The following is a 22,566-nucleotide window of genomic DNA, read 5'->3' as shown; positions in this document are numbered from 1 at the left end:
TCGGACCGGTAAGAATTGAGTCGAGGAAGCTGTCTAGCATTGTCGTTTTGGTCTTTGGTACCTAAGTTCTAATACATTATCTTAATGCTCTTTTTAACTAGATACGTACATTTGCCCCGCACCATGTAAATAACAAATCACATGCAATTTATAGGGACACCATCTTCGATAATGATGTGAGGGGGGGGGGGGCTAAATGTTACCACTTATCTATGTTCACTTCATGATAGATCTACACACTGAATTGAAAGGACAGCCCTTCATAACAACGGAATGTAAAATGCAAGTAGGAACGTTTCTGATGTAGGTTTATGTGTCTCTCCTACATGAGACTGGGAGTGCTGAGCTGCGATAAGACTACTAATGATGTTCTGTGGGACCATTTCAGCGGGAGAGCGCGCTCACATTTTATGGCCCAGAGGCATTAAATTCCTTTGATGTTCCTTGATGTAAAGCATTTCAGCAGCTGTAGGGGTTTATCAGCTGCTGTATTCAAGAAGCCGTTTTCCTCAGACCGGTTGGAAATCCAGCTCAAGACAAAAGCGTTTTAGTAATTTGATAGGAATGTTTAGAAATGTTTTGTAAACCCTCCACCTTGATATCATATCATGGAGCGTACTTACACATTTCTGCTCTGTTGGTTTCTTATTTTCTTTAACATTTAACCACTTTTGTCTGGATTTTTGATCTGGGAAGGGCACCCTGGTTGGAGCAGTATTCGTCTTTGTAAAATGGGGGTCCTGTGATCGAGGAGGTGCCTTGTTCACGTTAAAACTAATAAAAGGCACCACAGCAGCCTCATTTCTCAGATGGGTACCTACTGGCTGTACTGCAGATGAATATCACACTTGAAGTTTCCTTTTTATTGGACCAGGCATAGTTTTCCTGATACCCAGTTCTCCACAAATGCTCGCCATTCATTTAATGAAATAGCACAGGTAGATAGCTCCTTGAGAAATTGCACATGAGCTATTCCATTAGTGATTCTAACATGATGAACTGGAAGATAAAAGTATAGAATTCTTAAGTTTCTAATTCTCATCTCCTCTTCTATCTAAGTCTTTTAAAGATTCTGCAAACATACGCCGTTTCCATCGTCTGTTTTTTGTTGCATGTGATAAACAGGATGAAACTTTTTTAATGGAATAGCCCATGTTGTAAATGGCAAATGGCGTGACTAATGTATGTAATATCGATCGACTCTGTCTCCTGGAAGGCACGCCTATTCCTTCCCACAAACATTAGTGCCCAACGCAATTATACCTGATAGCTGCAATCGGTATGCACCACACCATGTACCAACACTGCTAATTCCTCTGGTCCCACTTCCATAAGTCTAGTCCCCTCATTGCTCACAATCCCCTCAACTGATTAAAAGCCAAAATTGAAAGCAGTTGGAAGCGAGTCAGATTTCTAATTTTGCTCCCCAAGTTGTATGTATGGGTTTGGCTGGCACCTATGAAGAAAAATGATACCAGTGTTTGGAGGAACCCTAATTGGGAGGCTGCATGGGTAGTTAGCTCCTTGGGTACAGGTGTATGAGATGGTCAGGCCTTGCCAACTCATTTCCTTGTTTCTCAGACTTAGTTGAAAATAAAATCCAGCAAGAGGCCAAGATGAGAATATTATAGTAAACAGATGCCTAGTAGGACTGGAGGAAAATTTGCATCTGACTTCCAGTATATTCATTCTCTCCTTGTAAGGCTCTATTTGTGTGAATACAGTTTGTGTATCACGGTACAGACTTTTCTCTCAGTCTATGCATTTGTGTTGATAGAGGATCTGCATGGGAGGATCCTGGAAATGCATAGTGGTAGATTTAACTTTTTTAAGAGGACTGGTAACGCTCAACAGTGAATTCAATAGAACCGGCGATGTTTGACTTGTTTTTGAAAGGTTTTGGAAAGGAGTTTGTGCAGCATACAACCAAGCGCTCTGTTGTGACTTTGGGCAATCTGACATTCAACTATAGCCAGAGTGTCGTCCTAGTTACCGCTAGTTCACCTGAGTTTGCAAGAGACTCAGAGTGAGTATGGGAACCACGGCAAACTAAATAGTATGGCACCCAAGCTGGTTTGACTATGTAATATAAAGAATTTGTCAACAACGCTTAATGTTAAATTCAGGATAACAAATAACGTGCTATGTGAAATTAAAGCGACCAATTACGCTTCATTAATAATTCAACATTGAATTAGAGTGGGCCGGCTATCATTAATGGTGAATTAATAGCTCGCTACGCCTCAAGGAAAAAGGCATCCAGACCTTCTTGATGCTTCAGTTTAGCCCCATATTCAGAACCTTTTTTTTTCGTTTCAAGGCATCCTCATTTGAGGTGAAGCATGATGCTTTTTCAAGTAGCTAGTGGTAGTGCAATGTGGCTTCGCTATGGCTCGTGTTTTACCCTATAGATCGCAAACCAACAAATTGGATTGATGTGGTCTCATGGTGGAATTAAAAACACTTGAGGTTCTTCGGCCTGTTTGTAGTTTAGGAAAGATTAGATGCCAGCTTGACTTTGAAGGAGTGTCAAACACAAGTCAGGGTCAAATGTTCCCCTACTTTACATATATTCATCCTGTGTGTCCTTCCCTAAACCACCCAACAGGTAGTAACAAGTTTAACATAAGTATGGATTACATGGCTTCTGTGCAGACTAATTAGAATAACTGGGTTCATTGAAGCATAACATCAACAGTGGCTGAAAAAGAAAGCTACATACATTCATGTACAAACACATTTATGTACACAAACTCACAAATGCGCGCACACACACACACACACGCACACACACACACAGACAGAGTTATTCACACACTCCCTTTCAGATGCTCATACACATACACTCATTTATAGGCACACAGGCTCATACATCTGACACAAAGGCACACACACACACACACACACATACACACACACACACACACACACACACAAACACACACACACACACAGACTCTTTCTCTCTCTGTCTCTCTCTGTCTCTTTCTCTTGATAACTAGCAACATTAACATATAATTTGTGGAGAGCGAAATAGTTTTCTTATTCTAATTCATCTCCAGATCTAAAACCCAGATATCCCAGAGACTGGGTGTGGTCCCAATCAACTTACCATATCTGTAGCCCCTACAGTAATGTGAATTGAAAGGACCTTGAATAATTCATGTGTCAGTGGGGTGAAATCATGGCTGGACTGGTGACCTATGGCTTCTCTAATGCAGCCTGTCTCTGATGATGTCCCCTGTGTGGAGTGCCAATTGTCTGTGTCCAGTGCCTTGTGAATCTTTCAGGTTGAATTCAAACAAATTGTTTGTAGACAGTACGTGTCCTACCATAAAGGGACGTGCAGTCTGCCTTTGGTATCACCTACGATATTCATTGCAGGCAGCTAGAATTTTTACTTGCAATTTTTAAAACAATTGTTTGCACCATTCAAAGATCCAGATTATTTTGAATCTTTCAGGTTGAATACAAATACAGGTATGTTTATAGACTACATGTGATTGTCATTCAATGAAATGATACGAAAGGCTTTATTTCTCACTTGTAATATTATTGCAAACTTCCACAATTTTACCTGTAGAAAATTACATACATGAAGCAAAGATTATTCATTTTGAAAATATATTGATTGTTGAGGTCCAATTTTAAAGATGTCTTATATTTGCTGAAATGTTTTTCGTATGTTTGCAGCTGAGGCAGGATAAACTTGTTCAATAATGTATGAAGGACAAAATGACATCTGATGGTGGGGAGCAGTAATTAGATTGTGAAGCTGAGAGAAGCACTTTCTGCTGCTCCATTTGTTAATACCAGGTCTTAACCGGGTTAGTGGGAGCATATCAGATTGGAGGCACAAATGAAGTAAAGAGATGGGAAGGTACAACAATCTGCTTGATTATGCCAAGGCGTCAGTATGGCTCTTGAGGATGGAGATTGCAGACTGAATCAGACTTAAGTATTTTAGAACAGCTTTCCAAGATCTTTAGCCTTTTGTAGCCTCTACAACGCCCCGTGGATGGCTGGGAAAATAGTAGAAATTGGCTAAACAGAGTGAATGGTATGCTAAGGGAGTTGGCTACGGAGAGAGGACCCAATCTGCCGGAGCCTACAAGTGAAACCCTGGCAAATATTCTCCCTTCAGCCGGCGTAGTTAGTCTGGTAAAGCCTTTTGCCTGCCATGACTTTGTCAATGCACCATAGTTTCTACTTATGACACCAAAAGATGTCATTATCTTATCATGACAAAAAATATATCATATTCGACAATAGTTGCCGCAGTGTGAGTCAACAAACGTACAAGTTTGCACCGAATGTACACCCCTCTCCTGTTATTGAACATCGCATGCATCTAGCAAAGTTACATCCAGGTCCTGACGCCAGGTAATTAAGTTTTATTGTCCAGCATGATGTCATTGTGGCTCTGAACAATAGAGATAGCAGACAAACGTCACAAAGGGCAAAAATTTGTGCGCAGTCATTAAAATTTATGTGTTTAGCCTTTACCTGGACCAGCATTTATTTATTTATTTGGACCAGCATTGTTTCTCAAGTCAGGAGGGAGAAGGTTAGAAGTACTGTTACCATAGTAGAATCTAATCTGTATAACGCAAACTCCAGCTGTCCTGGGATTTCTGTCCCCTCCCTGCGGGTTGCGAGGCGGTTACAGGGGGGCGAGCGGTCACAGGAGCTTGATTGAGTTAAGGCTAAGTAGAATCAAGGAGGTTTAAAATCAAACCTCCTTGGTAGAATAAGAACGAAGGTGCCGTGTATGAAAAGGTGTATATTTAGCCAGTGGTAGCCTGAAATAGCCATGGCAGGAATTATGATTTTAGCTGTAGATTACATTTGAATCAAGTAAATATAGTATCTGAAAAGCTCTCTACATAGGTTCTGAGGACCAGTGAACTGTTGTATTCTATCTTGGTCTGGAATCTTGAACTTTCCTGGCAAACACAAACCCAACAGGATGGTAACAAAAATGCCTGTGAGAAAGAATCTACCAAACTGTTTGTGTAGCCTAAATCTTTTACTTTCTGGCAGGACCTTCCTGTTCAGGCTTTTAGCTAGAAATAAAAAAGAGGGAGTCCAAAGTTGTTGTGATCGCAAATGTAAAGCGCGGCAAAGCCGCGCGGCGTTGGAGGCGCCGCGGCGAGCGCCGAAGGCGCGAGTTTCTTAGGGGGGTCCGGGGGCATTCCCCCCCGGAAAATTTTGAAATAATGATGCTCTCAAACGCTATTTCCTGCATTTTGAGGGGCAAATTTTGTGGAATACAGCCTAGTATATTCCTTAGGTAGAACATCATTTTTGTATGTATAGTAAGGCTGGAGGGAGGGAGGCATGTGCACATTGCAGGGGTTGAGATTGGATGTGGAAGACCAACTAAAAATGTGAAGAAAGGAAAAATTCAGCCAGGTTAACCTTCTTTAATTTGTTACTCAAGTTTACCTTAAACTTGTGACATGTTGACCTGAGCATATATTTACTTCTACAACTAGACTACAAGAAAAATTAATTTAAGAAAGAATACTTAGAACATGTTGACCTGAGCATGCACTTTCTTTACTGCAACATTTAAAGTTCACTGTAAGAAAACTTAAAACATTTTGACCTGACCAAACACTTTTCTTTACCTAACTGCAATAAGAACTGTGGTATTCAAGAATACTTAGAACATGTAGACCTGACCAAACACTTTTCTTTACTGCAACAAGAAAAGTTTACTTTAGGAATACTAAGAACATGTTGACTTGAGCATGCACAAAACACTTTTCTTTACTTTACTTTACTGCTACAAGAAAAGTTTACTTTAGGAATACTAAGAACATGTTGACCTGAGCATGCACCTACTGCAACATTGAAAGTTCACTGTAAGAATACCTGACAAAATACTTTTCTTTACTTTACTTTACTTTACTGCTACAAGAAAAGTTTACTTTAAGAATACTTAGCACATGTTGACCTGAGAATACACTTTCTTTACTGCAAGTGAAACAAGAAAAGTTACCTGTGAGAGTTACTGCTATGATAGTACAGTAAAACAAGTTAATCTTTAAGCTACTTTAATCTCAAAAACTACAAGCGCCTGGGGGCCAGGAGATACTCTTCTCTCTGAAAGAAAAAAGAAGAAAAAAAAGAAGAAAAAAAAAGTTTTAAAAAGTTATTATTTCAATGAAACCTTATTAGCGTCAACTGTAAATATGTATATAGTGGGAATGAAGTAAACATCTCTGCACAAAAACATCCATTTATCGATCTTTTGAAAGTACAGACTTCCTCTTATTCAAAGGAATCATACAAATTTTGACCCCTGTTCCGCTATGTTATCGGCATGTGCGCCCCCCTCCCCACTACAGTTATCGCCAGTTGCACGGTGCCGGCGTTTTTGTAGCTGTTTTTCCGCCGATTTACCGACAGTTATTGCCACCAAAGAAGCCACAAAAACATCCGAAATACCTTCAAAATACCCCTATAGTTTATCGGACTTTCTGTCACCTTTGTAAACAACGGGAAAAGTTCCAAGCTTACCTTCACTTTTTCCCGCGCAAGGGTAAAGGGACGTCCACTATATTCCACCAATAACAGCGCCCGGGCACATTGCGTCACTGAAAATTGGCCAATGCGATGCAAGTCTCGCCTTTCGCGAGATGTAATCTACGCGTGGTTTCGCGAGACTTCATCGGAAAAGAAACATGGCGGACGATCGAAGCGACGAAGCGGCTGAATCGGCGAATTTTCATCGCATTCAGCTAAGTTACCGGGGAAAAAACGGGGCGAAAATAAACGGGCGTCTTGAGGGCGTCTTGCCTAAAAGTAGGGCGTCCAATTTCTATTATTTTCAGAACAGCGCGTCCAGATGACGCCCTGACGCCTCTCTGCCTAAAAGCCTGTTCCTGTTCCAGTTCACTCACAGTCCCGCACTTGTCCAGGCAACTACAACAAATATTGAACAACCATGACCACAGTTGAGTAGCGGCTTTGTTTGCCAGCCCACTTCAGAAGGGGGCTTTTGTTCCGCTGAGTGTGAAAGGGTAACAGGTTTGGTAATGGTTAAGTGGCCATGAATATTCAGCGGAAGCCATTGGCAAAGACTGACCACTTGAGCTTGTTTGTACCCCATTGAGAACTATTAGGGATTAGTGTTTGTGGGTTGGTTGTTCTGCTAACGAGCTTACAGTTGAAGAGGTGTGCACAACATAAACATGGAAATGAAAAAAAAACTACTTGTACCAACACAGTTACATGTATATTATAATATTCATAATCATATGCTGACAAGTTTTTCTATTGTGCAATTTTACACTTATGTACTATGGCAATTGCCATCTAATTCCTTTCAAAATGAGACCATTTGCATGATTATGGAAGTCCAACATGTTTACATAATAAATCACCATTTGTCCTTGAATTACGAGTCAGTTCATCATTGTCTTTGGGAAAATGATGTCATTCACCTCCAGACCCATCATGTTCAGCTCCAAGCAGATGTAGGGAGGAAAGACAGCGACATTGTTGCAGGGCTGTATTTTTTCCCGTCCCACTCATTGTTTAGGAACCCATGCTTTGAATTTCTGGCATTAATTTCGTCATCTAATCTAACGAAGATACATTTTCATCAATCTCATGTCATGAAGTTCAGATTTTGGGACGGACAGGGTGAAATTATGGGCCGTCCCAACATGCAAATTTCCGTCCTGGGACGGAGGGACAAGTCCTGGAGACAGCCCCGCATTTTTGTGACAAGCCTACCCTGCCAAATTTTGCACACAGACATTACAGTCAGTCAGACCCAACCTTGTTCTCCTTGACATGTGTCTTAGTGTAGCAGATGTAACAGCTGGAGTTGTATCAATGACATTTGTGTGGGTTAAATCCCTGTTCATGGTATGCCAAACTCAGAATAACCACTTGCAATTCTTGTACATAAATGTAGTCTGTCTGAATATTGACAGGAAATGTTCCCGTCTAAGAATACACATGTTGCAAATCTTTGGATTTTGCTGGAGAAACTGGACTGTCAAGTACATCTGTGTCAATGCCATTTGTGTGGGTGGTAAGAATTGTTCCCCCCACCACACTTGCATTCTGTTTGAATGTTGGCAGGGATCATCAGCCTAAGAGGAAGAAATCTGTATTTTCTATCAGGAAATTTTTGCTAGGTATATACATGTAGATCTGTATCTATCGGTGTGGGTGGCTTCCTAATTCTTAGATTATTATAAAGAGAAAGCCAAGTTCAAAGAATGCCCCCTAGCTAGGCAGAAAAAGAAATAACTGAAAATAATGGCTGTAGAATGCATCTGTATCCATAGAATCTACTTGTGTGGGTGTCAGGGATTATCGCCCAATTCCTTATCTCAAATCAGAATCACTTCTTAATTCTCAAGATAGACACTGTCAAGTTCAAGAAATGCCACCTAAGCGTTGGCAATCTCTGGATTTCTGGTAGAAAATGGTTGTTAAGCACATCTGTGTCCATATCATCTCTTCTGTAGGTGGTAGAGATTATTACCCAATTCCATATCTCAAATCAGAATCACTTCTCAATTCTCAAGATAGATACAGTCAAGTTCGAGGAATGCCACCTAAGCGTTGGCAATCTCTGGATTTCTGGTAGAAAATGGTTGTTAAGTACATCTGTGTCCATATCATCTCTTGTGTAGGTGGCAGAGATTATTACCCAATTCCTTATCTCAAATCAGAATTGCTTCTTAATTCTCAAGATAGAAACAGTCAAGTTCAAGGAATGCCAACCTACATGTAAGAGTTGGCAAATCGTAGTATTTTTGATAAAGAAACAGTTGTTGAAATGTTACTGTTTCCATCCCATGCTAAGGTCACACCAATTTAATTTCTTGTTTAACGGATTTTTATTTTCCCAAAAAAATTTTTTAGAAAAATAAAAATCATGAAAACAGAAGGCTGGGCCAGCTTTCTGTTTTCAATAAATTTCATGATTTTTTTTTCTAAGGTTTTATTTTTTGGGGAAAATAAAAATCCGTTAACCAAGGAATTAAATTGGTGTGGCCTAATGGTAGTTGTGGGGGTGGTAGAGATTACCGCCCAATTCCATATCTCAAATCCGGATCACTTGTCAATTCTCAAGTCAAGTTCAGGAAATGCCAACCTAAGAGCAGCAAATTGCTGTATTTTTGATAAAGAAACAGTTGTTGAATGCATCTGTGCCCATATCATCACATGGATCGCTTGAACTACACTGTTACACTACTCCCCCTTTTCTTTTTAGATTCGTCCTTGAGTTCAATATCCCTGTAGGGCACATTTTGCCATTACTCACAGGGTCGGAACCACTGAAGCGCACAAGGCTAGTATAGTACAGTCTCCTGGCTCCTAAGAATCGGAACCCTGGGGCCACCAGCATATAAACGCAACGCACTTACCACTACTAGGCTAAAATGTCCGCACCGGTTAGACTGGTCAGTAAGTGGCGCTCGAACCACACTGTTACATATATTTCGGATAAACATCATTCGTAGTTCTGGGATAATGACAGCACTGAGACGGAATTCGACCGGTTTCGACTTCATTCAGTCTTTTTCAAGAATGAGAGAGATCGGACCACTTTTATACTTTTTCTGTGCCTCCCTAGTGCAGGGCGATATATTTCAGATAAAGAAACGGTTGAATGCATCTGTGTCCATATCACCACTTGTGTGGGTGTTCCGGGATTACACACTCCTGCAGCTGTGGGATTCTGGGATTTGCACAGTGAGTCCTGGTCAAGGACAGACAAACATATGACATCATCTCTGCCATCTGGACAACATCCAGCAGTTTCACATCTGTACATAGATCTAGTGCATTATCTGTAAGGTGTAATGTGTTCAGGGAAAAACAATTCTGAAGGAAGTAACAGTGGAGTTACAGGATGAATCATTTCGATGATATGCTGTATAACTTGAAGTGTTCGCATTGGTTTTAGTTTCATAGTTTTCCCTGGTGACAAATATGCATTACCGATGTATTACTACAGTAACTGTACTACAAAAGTTTCAAACGTAAACTTAAAACAATACCAAAACCTCCTTTCCCCTAGCCTTCTACCACAAAATTAAATCCCTGTGAAAATGAAAATTACAGTCGAAAGAGATAATCCAAGAACTGAAGAATGGGTCTGGGATACTTCTCATATTGTACATTTTGCAATCTGCTCCAATTTGTAGTGAGAATCCATGATGTTGTGATTTCTAATCTCCTTCTTCTCCTTTATCTCTTACTGGAAATGAAAACTTTGACCCATGTTTGATTTTGGAATTTTTTATGACAAAAGCCATGTGTTACTCTATCATTGCTTTGATGATAAACTTGAAAGTTTAACCTTCTCCCTGCTGCCTACATGTAACTCTGTAACCAATAGAGAATGGGATGCCAAATGGCTACTTCAGTGTGCTAAAGGTTAAAACTATGACTGATCAACCATAGCAGTAAGTATGGTACTTGTAAGTTGTGTTACACTAGTTGCTCATGGAATGTTGCTCCATATAAAGAAACTGTATTTCTAGTAACCAATGCAAGTAGAATCAATTTCATACCCTAGCACAACTTCTACAGGTAAGAATTCCCAGGTGGAGCCTTGTTAGGGTTCCAGTCCCAGAAAACAGGTCAGCCACATGACATCATACTTATCAAGACTTAATTATCATTAGGCCACAACAGTATATGTCATTGGTTCTGGGGTGTTTAAAAGTACAATTTTAGCAAGAGGTAAACATGAAAACAGAGGACTGGGAGTAGGAGAAAAACTTGCATTTGACTCTGTTCAATAACTGAAAATGTGTGTACCAAGGTACAGATTTTCGTTTCACTATATCAGACTCTAGAGTCATGTTACCCTTGGAGTTCAGCATTATTAGAAAAAATTCTGACAACCAACAAGTTCAATTGGTGTGGCCTCCTTTGATGGTTCCAGTCCCAGAAAATAGGTCATCCACATGACATCATACTAAAGAGACTTCATTATCATGATCATTTGTACCATGATGGGCTAACATCATCTGTCTCAGTTGTTATCTGACCTCCCCAAGGCCTGGGATTAAACTGGATGAATCAAAATCATTCCTCCCCTGAGAGGTGATGGTCGACTTTGACTGATTGCTGAAGTGATGTTGTCATGCTGTCTGTATCTTTCAGACCAGTTTTTGAAATGTCTAACCTACAAGCTGTAGGTTATAAGAAAGCTTAGATTGCGGGTGAAGAGATATAGAAAGTCTCCTAGTGCTACAAATCTGTTGGCCAAGTGATAACAACGTAACAGAAGCCCAGAATGAGACTGCTGAGGTTGCAGCTTCATCTTTGGTAGAAGGTATCATAATGGCAGTTTGTGATCATCCAATATATTTTTGCTGTTTGTTGCAGTATTATTCCCTCCATGATGGAGGTATCATTTTTGGCGTGTCTCTGTGTGTTTTCTTGCATGTTTGCGTGTTGGGTATGTCTCCATGGAACCTTGTTGTGTGTTTTGTGTGTTTTGTTTTTAATCGAAACATTTTATATTTATAGGAACATCCTAACTTTGAAAGCCAGTGAAATGGTGCTGAGATCATCATGTACTGTAAATCTTGAAATGTTCACGGCAGCTTTATTTTGGCAGTTTTTGTGGTGACCTCCCTGCCACAAATACGTGACACTAAAACCATGTGTTTCTAATGTATTACTATACAGCACTACAGAATTGTTTGAAACACGAACATAATATCACACACCAAAAACCTCCTTTTCCCTTCCACTGTAAAATTAAGTCCTTGCGAAAATGAATTCATGAATTCACAGTATTTCGTATGATGGCACACTTCCATTGTTTCATTCTTTAGTAAGAGCCTCCCAGTGCTTGCATCCGGATGTAGTAAACCAATACTGGCGCAGAATGCCAGCCCGTTATATTCGTGTCATTTTATATGGTCATTGGGATGTCCGAGAAGTCCAACAGGCTGATGTCATTCCATCTCCTGTTTCATGATGAATCTGCTGCATGTGTTGTTTATGACGGAAGTCCTTTTTTGTGCCATTCAGACATGTACGGTTGATAAAAAAATTATTCATACTACTTGTGACTGTGATTGGTTTATTAAGGGTCTGAGTAATCTTGTTGTTGACTGTGCATGTTATATTGGTAAACTGTGAAGCATGTCGAGTGCAAATTGTGATTCTTGAGAGGAACCATTTTCGCATTTTATTCATGAGCAGATGCAAGGTGGGTTTACTATGGCTTACGTTTTTAGCCAAGCACATACACCGGGTCACCACAATTCTTCTCCATAAGTGTGTTGGGTTCTTTAATCCGCAGAGGTTTGATGCTCATACTCATAGCTCCCTCATATATTTGACTTAAAAGCTGAAGAGCTTTCAAGTCCTCACGCTTAAAAGGACGCATAGACCAGTACGATAGCCTAGTGCGTAGAACACTAAGATAGTCTGGACTAACCTAACAAACGTGGATGTATAGTGGCCTTACAAACTGGCGATCTGGACAATGTTGCCTTGTATTTTTTTAGTTGTAGACTGGATCAGGTCTCTGCTAGATTTATCTTCCTGTTGAGCCAATAAAAGTTAGAAATTGGTAAAAAATAGGATAGATAATTTGAAAGGGCCTTAACTTTCCTGTGAGGTAAAAAAAACCCATCAACGTTGAACCTCAAACTGGGAGGTCAGGTAGAGACTCGACTGTTTGGCTGTTTTAGACGTGAAACCGGAAATGCCAGTAAGGGACAAGGCCTTTGCCAAATACAGATTTGGGTCATGTCTTTCCTCATGCCGCTGTTATGTGGTGGGGCGACCCCGGCTGACCTCTGGTGGGTGTGTGGGTTGTTGGGACATGGAGGTGGGGTCTGCAGTCCACAAGTTGACACTACATTGTTGTGAGGCCACTGCAAGTCTATAAGTTGCATCCCACTTTCTATGGAAGGGTACCAGGTATCTCTCCAGCTCTTTGTGAGTTAGTTGATAACTTTGTATCCTTCCTCTCTTATGATCAGTCTGACTAAAGAATTTGAAGGACTAATTCCTGCATTTCAACTCAAAGAGGTAAATTTCAGATCGCTTCATCTTCATTTTTAGCCCAAGTGCTATCTTCCGTAGTAAGTGCTGGCCCAATCTTTTTGCTTGCTAACCACAGAGAGCCAGCGGTTACTACAGAGGCTGGCACCCAGGCTATATATACTTGATGGTGGCGTGCTGTTGTGGACTTGATAGAAAGGTCTTGAAGATTGCATTTTAGAGGGTCTACATGCTCTTTTCCGTAAGGCGAAGGCAGCCTAGTATTTTTCCTGTAATTCATAGGGAAGCCGTCTTTATTCACTTAATTTATAGCGAGGCGACCAAATTTTAATTGCCTTCCTTGATTTTACCCTAAGACGTAGGGGGTTCTTCTGAATTCAGTGTAAAGCGTTATCGAGACCCCCATGCAAACCCTCCTTTCTGTCCCATCAAGCGTAACTACAACTGCATGACCTTTGCCTTTCTTCATAATCATCGCAAATTCCATACCCACGGTTTAAATGTACTGTTCGTTTTGATTTTCTGTGATCTGTATACTAAGTGACTGTGTTTAACCCATGCCTTTTGTAAGGGACATGTCATCCGTTTGGTATTTTTATGGAGTTTGCACATTTTACACAAAGTGATTTGGTCAGACCTTGGCATTGGCTGTTGGATGTTTCCATGTGTTTGTTGTTGGATCCACAGGCAAGCCACGCCAGGGGGTAGCTGGAAATGTTGGGCACACAATGGCCCTCGTCACCTCTGACACCTGATTTGTAATGGGTGTTTCTGTGTATACATTAAACATGGTTTAGCATTGTGGGTGGAGGGGGCAAACCTGTAAGGACAAAGTGCTGTAAGGTTGGTACATGTAGGCATACTAATGATAAAGCAATCTGTTTCTGTCATATTAGTTGTTGTAAGGGAACTTAATGTTGGTTAGGATATATTTAGTTATTGAAAGGTGAAGCAGTCATCCTCATTTGATTTGAAGCATGATGCTTTTTCACACTTAGTAACAGTAGTGCAATGCGGCTTGGGTTGTGTTGTAGCCATGTGTATTGGGTCACCCCTACCCTTCTCAATAAGTTTGTGGGTTCTTTTACGTGCAAAGGTTTGATGCTTGAAGCTTACACCTATAGCTCCCTCATACGCAGGGCCGCCAGCTTTATGTCACCATCCGAAATGATGTTAAAGATCTAAGTTATCTTCGTTTTGTTGAATGCTGTATTAATAGAAAAACATGACGTTTGTGCTCTTTGTAGTTACTGAACTATGAGCATATTTAGAAAATTGCATATATTGCAAATGGCGTTCCATCGTCTATTGTGCAGAGAGTCATAAATGCTGATGTGAAAGAAGTTGTTATCTTTCGTTGTCGATCAGCTGCCAGCTTTACTGATGCAGCACCTTTTGACTGTGCTGAAAGCTGTCCCTTGAAGAGTGGGACATTTAGCAGATGAGATTAGAAGATTACGGTGTGGATACCTTTATGTACAGTTGGCTGAATTCTACTAAATCCTTCTGCTGAACCAGATGCGAGTAAGAGATAACGGTGCACGGATAGTATTGATGTTTTTGTGCAGTTGGCTGAACATACAGCGCATTAAATCTACATGTAACTATGAGGAGGCCTGCATTGGGTGCTGCTGCATGTGGGAACCACCGCTGGCAATGCTCAATGACGTTTTCTGTTTTCACAAAAACACCAATTTACAAATGTTATGTCAAGGGTGATCAACATAGATTATCTCATGTTACTTTCCCAGCTACACTGTATCTTTTGGTGCAGTGGATCTATCCACTAAGATTTAGATATCCAAAACTAATGCCAATGCCTGAGCCAATCACTTGTACAACTACAAGATGTGCAAAGGTCCATAAAATGCAACTGTTACACATGTTGAGTCACACCAATATTATATTCTGTTACTTTCCCTGGTTTCCCAGCTCCAAGAAGTAGAATTAAGATATTCAAAACGATTGCCAGTTCCTGTGCCAATCACATGTACAAGATGTGCAGAGGTCCATAAATTGTAACTGTTACAGATGACCATGAGTGTCAAGGGTGAGTGACACCAATATTGTGTCCTGTTAGTGTTACTTTCCCAGTTCACCCTGGTGTAGTGTGCCTTATAGGATCCAAGACGTAGAATTAAGATATCCAAAAACATTGCCAATACCTGTGCCGATCACATATACAAGATGTGCAGAGGTCCATAAAATACAACAGATGACCATGAGTGTCAAGGGTGAGTAACACCAATATTGTGTCCTGTTACCTTCCCAGTTACCCCCTGTGCAGTATGCCCATGGATCCAAAACTTAGATATCCAAAACCAAAGCCAAGGCCTGAGCTAATCACAGTCTTTTATGAAATGTGCAGAGGTCCATGAAATATAGCAGATGAGGTTTGAGTTCAGTTCAGGTGTCATGAACTGGACTAATTGTTGTGGGAGACCAAAGGTTTCAGGTTTCAAATAGTTAATTGGACATCTGCTGGACATAGATGCTCAGATTACTATAGATAGAGATCTGTTTGAACTAAGGTCTTTTCATCATATACTTGTACGGAAATCAGTATTCTAATATATCTGTAAGAGTAGAATATGTATTTGATACATGTATGTAAACAAAGCTTATACTCTTTTTTCATGTTTTAGAAATTCTTCTGTGAAACGATGCACTAATATGATTGCATTTCATTTGGGTCTGAAAATGAGTGTTAGTTGGTGTTAGTTGACGTCCCATCAAAGATAAGCACTTTGAGTTTGAAGAGAAGTTTCAAGTACAAATGTAGTATCAAGCTGTGTACTAAGAGCCAGGAGGTCTAGCAAATCAGTTGAAACCTTGTAACACACCAGTAGTGACCTTGACCTCAGAGGCTTTCACGTTTATCTTGAAAGAAACAGAAAGCCAGGCATGGTAGTCTGTTTATAAACATTTTGTCTCTAACTTTTTAAGCAACCTTGTGTTTTTTTTAAAGTTCCTCAGCAAATTCATTTTCAAGGTTGATGAGACTTAATTTTGCTGTGACAGATAGAAAGAAGGCATTTGGACCAATTTAAGTTTTGTCTAGACTCTGGCAATATCAATTCTCACTTTCAATGTTTTCGGTAGATTTAGGGTAGTGACAGGTACGTTACTGACTAGAACTGAATATTTCACTGTCTCCACTTGTTATTCATGGCTTCATAAAGTTCATTATACTCCATATAGACTTGTACATGCGACTTTGAGGGCATGAGCAAACAAAACATTAATTGGACAATCAATGTCACTTAAACTATTATTAACCTTCAGCCTGCTAAGATAGGTGTTCAGCATCAAAGTTGTATTGGTTTTGGGTTAATGCAGCAGGGAGAAAGTTAAAGTCGCCAACTTCAAACAATCTTTTGTATAGATGTAACAGTGGGGTTCAACCTCCACTAACTGACCAGTCTAACTGGTCCGGACCTTTTAGCCTAGTGGATAGCGCGTTGGATTCCCAAGCCGTGCGGATTGGGATCGGCGCGGGTTCAAATCCCGGGAGCGGCGTACTCGTCCCACCTGGGTTTTTACATAGATAACAATCATCACCATAGTCCCCATTCAAAATGTAGCAGCTGGAACCTCAGTTACATCATTGTGCTGTCCCCAAACATTACCGTATTTATTCTAATAAAGGACGCACTTTTTTGACATTTCAACCTTCAAGATGGGGCTTCAGGTCAAAGCCAAAGTCGGGGTGCGCACTTTATTTAGGTTTTCTCTCGAGAAAAGTCGCGACGTAAGTCAGGAAGTCACCGATTATTACCCCAGCAGGCTAGCCCCGTCACTTCGCTGACACGCAACGATAATTTATGCATGTTCTGTTCTTATTCATGTTCTTATGTTTACAAGATAACGATGCTACATCATACGTATATTTTTGAAAAGGTATTCTAGATATAAAAATAATTGATTTAGCGATATTAAATATCAAATTATGAGACACCAAATAAGTAATAACGCTGGGTGTTTTCAACCGCGCGACTATTTCAGTGTGTCGGGCCGGCCATAATTTCGTACCCCACGCCGCTTGTACTAAGCCGCTTGCGACGTCAATAATTTCCTAACCACCCACACGGCTGCAAATATGGGCACATCGTGCGTATCTGTAGATATTATTTATCAAAAACGTAATAGCTAGAATCTGAAATGTTCCAGAGTTCGCTTCAGCGGGAGTTTTGTTTTTGTTTTGACGGATAAAACGCGAAAACCCACGCCGCTTTCGGCACACTTCCGGGTTCATTGATCGCTAAAATTACGCAAAAGCCACCATCAATCGGCAAATAAATGTATGCTTTCCCGAAAACATCTTTTGGTTTTGCATTTTCTTCACCATAATTATGTTTAGCCATACCTAGTATGGCTAAACATATTGTTTTTACTCATGTTTCTTCTTCTCCTGTCAAATCTTCAAATCGATTCATCTCTGTCATTTTTTGACCAAATGACCTGAAATTTGGTACAGAGGTAATGTAGGCAAAAAACAATGTGCGTTCTTTTCCTTTTTTTGATATTGACCTTGAAAGTGATTTTATTGAGGTTTTTAGGCTATTTTTAGCATATATTGGCCTCCTGCGCCCTGGTATTTCAACCGAATGACCTGAAATTTGCTGTATATGTGGCTTGAACAAATATTTAAAGGACTACATTCCCATTTTGGCATACATATATTCAAAACGATTTATTTTGGGCTTTCTTGACAATATTTGCCACTTCTGTCACTTCCAATACTACATATGACCTAAAGGTCATTGACCCCAAGTGCCTTGCACCTGGCCTTGCATGCCTGTGAGCCTTGCGACCACCTGATTGGTCAATTGAGTTAATCTAATTACATGGCGCAGGTGTAGGCTAGTATTCATGCCAAATATGGTATGGGAATTCCTAGGACATGGCTTTGTTCACTCTTTTTTTTTTAAAGATACACATCTCCAGTTCCTATATGTATTAAACCAAAATAATGTGAAATTTGGCATGTACACAGGCCCTCATTCAAATGTTTGCCATACAGCCTTTCAAAACGATTTTTTAAACAAAGAATTTTTTGGTTTCGTTATTTTCAACCCAAAGTGTATACTATTGAATCATGCATTCAAACACATTTTTATATTTCACCCATTTTTGGTCATTTCCTTCTTCTCCTGTCAAATCTTCATATATATCATTATGTATACTATGGAAAACTTCATTCTTCCCTTGGGTTGATCTTTTTTAATTCAATTTTGAACTGGGTTGATTATGCGCAAGAGTGTAATTTTCAGCGGATATTTTTCCACTGGTCTAGTTTACATGGAGATGGCACGGAATATCCCATTCTTGCAAGGGGAGGATTCTGTAATTATTTATTTCAATTTTGAGCTGGAATGATTATGAAAAAGTCCATTTGTTAGCAGAAGTTTATTTGTTAATTAATAAGTGGATATGGTTTTGGACTGGTCCATATTGTGTTGAGGTGCTACTGGAAGACTCCACTCCTGTATGGAGAGACTGATAATTGATTTTTAAACTCAAGTTTGATCCATTTTTTAGTGGAAGTATTTTAGAATGGTCCATTGTTATTTTGGGAGTCCATTTTTTGCATGGCGAGGAGCATGGCTAAACATGCTGTATTTGCTCGCAAATGTTGCCTTTCTAGTGTTGCTATGTAGTCGATAAAACCGCGTTTTTATTGCGTTTTCATGTGTAACATTTCAGACAAAGAAAAAACTTAGACCGCGATTCTGTTGCCCCATGATGCACTTCGTCTGCAATATTCCCGCCTTCAGCTGCAGCAGCAACCAATCAGAGACGCGTAATGCGATCATGTGATGAGGATTACGTAACACGCGAAATGCATCTTGGGGCAGCAGGATTTGAACAATATGGCGGCGGGCGATCGAAAATGAAATGATTTGTCAATGCAACGCTGTATTTTGCGGCATAAATGCCGAGAGACGAACTTTTATTTTATCTCAAAATGCGTTTTACACGTTTGTCTTTGACTAGCCCGGTAGAAATCAAGCGGATCGTCGTCTGGTCCTTCAATATCAAGGGAGTTTGTCAGATATCCTGGCGCGAGGTTCTCAGCGTGACGTTTAAACTTCAAAACTTTTTACTCAAAATTTGAGCGGAGTAGAGGATTAAGTGTTGACCCCAAATAATGGTAATGTTTTCCCGAAAATTCCTTGAAAATGGAACGATTAAGAAAGACACCAGGACTTCATAGCGTGCCGAATACCGGGGCGTGGTCACATCTTGGAGACACGCGCCGAGCGACGGCGGCAGATCGTGGGTGCGCACTTTATTAAGGTTTTTCTGTGAAGTATCTCAGCTGGCGTGATTGGGGTTGCGGTGAAGCCCAAATCGGGGGTGCGCACTTTATTTGGGGTGCGTCCTTTATTAGAAGAAATACGGTATCTATCCAAGAGATATTTGCTACTGGAGGGCAGATGGCACAGAATTAGCCTCCCCCCAGACTCCCTGAAGGCTGCTCACATCTGGTGAGGCTAATCAGGCTTTAGGAAGCTGCCAGCCTTCATCATGCATGAATCTGTGATTGCGCTTGAGGGAAAAATAACATTCTTGTCTGTCTAACCAGTCCCTTTGGAAGTAGCTGTCAAGGCTCAAGTGGGACCAATACAATAGCTCTAAGGTATGGTATGTAGAATTGGACTGATTTCACATACTGGTTACTGAATCTGTGACCAGATAGATTGTGCTAAGGGGAAAAATTATGTTTTTCTCTGTCCGAGTGACAAGTCCCTTTGGAAGTAGCTGTCAAGGTTCAAGTGGGACCAATATAATAGCTGTAAGGGATGTCTGTACTGTAGAATTGGACGGTTTTGCATACTGAATGTGTGACCAGATACATGTAGATTGTGCTAAAGGGAAAAATAACATTCTTTTCTGTCTGGTCATCTGTCCCTTTGGAGGCTCATGTGGGACCAATACAATGTCTGTAAGGTACATATATGCAGGTCTCCTAGCCAGCTTTGTGTATGACGACAACATTTTATGACCATTCCATCAACTTTGACAGACAATAAACAGTGAGGAAAGATACTGAAATGTTGAAATTTGAATAAAATGACAGGAATTTATACATTATACAAAAATTAGTCTTTGTATGATCTTACCATCAGTGGGAATTGGGATGATAGAAAAAAATTCAAGATAGAGTCCCAAAGAAGGTTTGTCTGTAGAATTGGGCAGATTTCTAAAGTTGAATTTGACCTTTGCTGAACTTGCTCAGGGGAAAAGGATTGGTTTTCCCTTTTTGAGATTGGATCATTTGTTACCATGGATTATCCTGTTTTGCTTTGAAAGAGATTATGATTACTTGGAAGAAGTTTCTGCAAGCTGATTGCTATAAATGTATTGTTGTGAAACAGGAAGTATTAAGAAGTGGTAATAAGTCATGTTGGATATGGCCTTTATAAATTGTGTGTCTGCCATGATGGCTGATAGTTCAAAAGCCTATTTGTATGATAAACAGGCATTGTCTGGGTTGTAAATGAGTTGTATACATTATTTTTAGTGGGCCATTCCAATGTATACCTGAGTTATACTGTGCATAGTATCATTCTGTCTTCTTAATAAGACCAATGGAATATTAGCTTTGTAGTAAGCTAAACTGGATCGTTCATTAAGGTGTAACTTACTGAAAGTTCATCTGTATCGATATACAATAATTATCATGTGATTATGGAAAACATTTAAAAATTCTCCAACACACATATTGGACTTTCTGAGTTTTCAACCAGATTGCTAAAAGATTTGTTCCCCTTTTGTTGGAAAACACTTTATTGAACCATCTGAAATTGTCTTCACTTCATTAACATATCTATTCAGAGTTTTGGTATAAAACCCAGTTCTACCACATCTTTCTTTAGTCACTGACGAAAGATAGTGGATGCTGTCTGAAACGTCTGACTGTTTCAAAATTTTATTCAGTTGCTTGAGTAACTATTTTTGGCGTGCTTTACTGAATAGTTCGATTTTTTCCATACTGGATAAGCAGACTGAGATACACTACGGTGTGCATCAAATTTTCTGTTGTGCTTGTTCCACTGACCACACACACACAAGCACAGGTGTGCCCCCCTCCCGAGCCCAGGACAGGTGAAGTCAGACTGGGAGGGGGGCTGGTACCAGCTGGGAACCACTGTGAGGGGCGGGGCTCTGTAATGTGATGTTGTAACTCTCACTTACATGTTTGATGCTGTCAATCAATTATCTTCAAGCAGATGTATGGTGAGGCATCCAGAACAAAAAAAAGATGGGCATACATTTTGTAGATCTTTGATATAAGAGATTGTTACACCTGGTACCAGCTGGTTCCCACTGTGAGGGGCGGGGTTCTGTAATATGGTGGTGTGACTCTCACTTACATGTTCGGTGCTGTCAGTCATTTGCCTTCAAGCAGATGTATGGTGAAATATCCAGAGCAAAAAAGATGGGCATAGATCTTTGACGTAAGAGATAGTAATGCTTGCACCAGTTGGGAATCGCTGTTAGGGGCAGGGCTCTGTAATGTGGTGGTGAAACTCTCACCTTCATGATTGGTGCTGTCAATCAATTGTCTCCAAGCAGATGTATGGTGAGGCAGATAGGCATCTTGATAGTTACAGCTTGTACCAGCTGGTTCCCACTGTGAGGGGCGGGGCTCTGTAATGTGGTGGGGTACCTCTCACCTACTTGTATGCTACCGTCAATCATAGCCATGGGGGATCATGGGAATGATAACAGTGCTGTAGCATACATGTACATGACGTCTCTATTGTTCAACAGCATTGGATCAATTAGCTTTTTAGAATCGTTTACTATCACAGGGAAAGAATTTTACCATACTTAAGATCTGATGCAATCGTTGCTCAATTATATGTCTATTAATCTATTTCTGTTTTATTTAGCCATGGTGGCCCATCAGTGGCTTTTCAGTGGTGCTCTGGAAAACAGACATTACATATAACATGAATACATACATTGCTGTCTTCTTCTTCTTTCTTCAGATGCAGTTTGTTTGCACATTGTAAAGTTGTTACAGTTTGTCGAATGTCAATTTTCATTTGTCAACAACTTTCTAACAATAGTCATTACAAAGAGAATTAATGTACTTTATTTCCAAACTTTCTCCCAGTCCAAAGATTTATGATTTGAAGATGACAGAAGGGAGTAAAGGGATTCTCTCTTTAAATTGGATCCTGATAGAGAAAAATACTCTCCAGTACAGCCCAGTGAGCAGGAAAATAATGATTGACCCCCTGTTGGTGATCCCTTGTGGTCAATTCATCAAGCATTTATATGTACATTTATGTTAACTTTTACATGTGTAGCTTCATGAGCAGCTTTAGTGGGAGGGGGACAATCACAGGTCTGCTAGCAGACTTTTTCTCATTGCCAAATGAGGCTTTTGCAAGGATTTTCGTAGACAGTACATGGTAATCAATTATTGCATACAATTGTAGCCACATACATGTACATTTTCAATTTTCTAAAATTCTATGTTGGTATCAATTCCACTATGGTCAGATATTTGTAACATCCTTGAGTCAACTCCAG

General features: G+C 40.2%; 1 protein-coding gene and 1 long non-coding RNA gene across 11 annotated transcripts in view; one reads left to right on the top strand and one right to left on the bottom strand.

The window, feature by feature from the left end:
- The window catches only part of LOC136434634 (neuronal cell adhesion molecule-like), a 94,904-nt gene that overhangs the window by 9,436 nt on the left and 62,902 nt on the right, over nt 1-22,566 (top strand). The window lies entirely within an intron of this gene.
- LOC136434632 (uncharacterized) lies at nt 5,412-6,786 on the bottom strand. Its single transcript, XR_010755773.1, has 2 exons — nt 6,529-6,786; nt 5,412-6,111 (listed from the first exon to the last, which is right to left on the bottom strand). It is a non-coding gene; the product is annotated as an uncharacterized lncRNA (long non-coding RNA).

The sequence above is a fragment of the Branchiostoma lanceolatum genome, chromosome 5 (assembly GCF_035083965.1).
Source record: "Branchiostoma lanceolatum isolate klBraLanc5 chromosome 5, klBraLanc5.hap2, whole genome shotgun sequence".
In the NCBI taxonomy this organism is placed as follows: Eukaryota; Metazoa; Chordata; class Leptocardii; order Amphioxiformes; family Branchiostomatidae; genus Branchiostoma; species Branchiostoma lanceolatum.
Note: the sequence above shows the minus strand (reverse complement) of the source record. Positions and strands in the feature narration are given on the sequence as shown.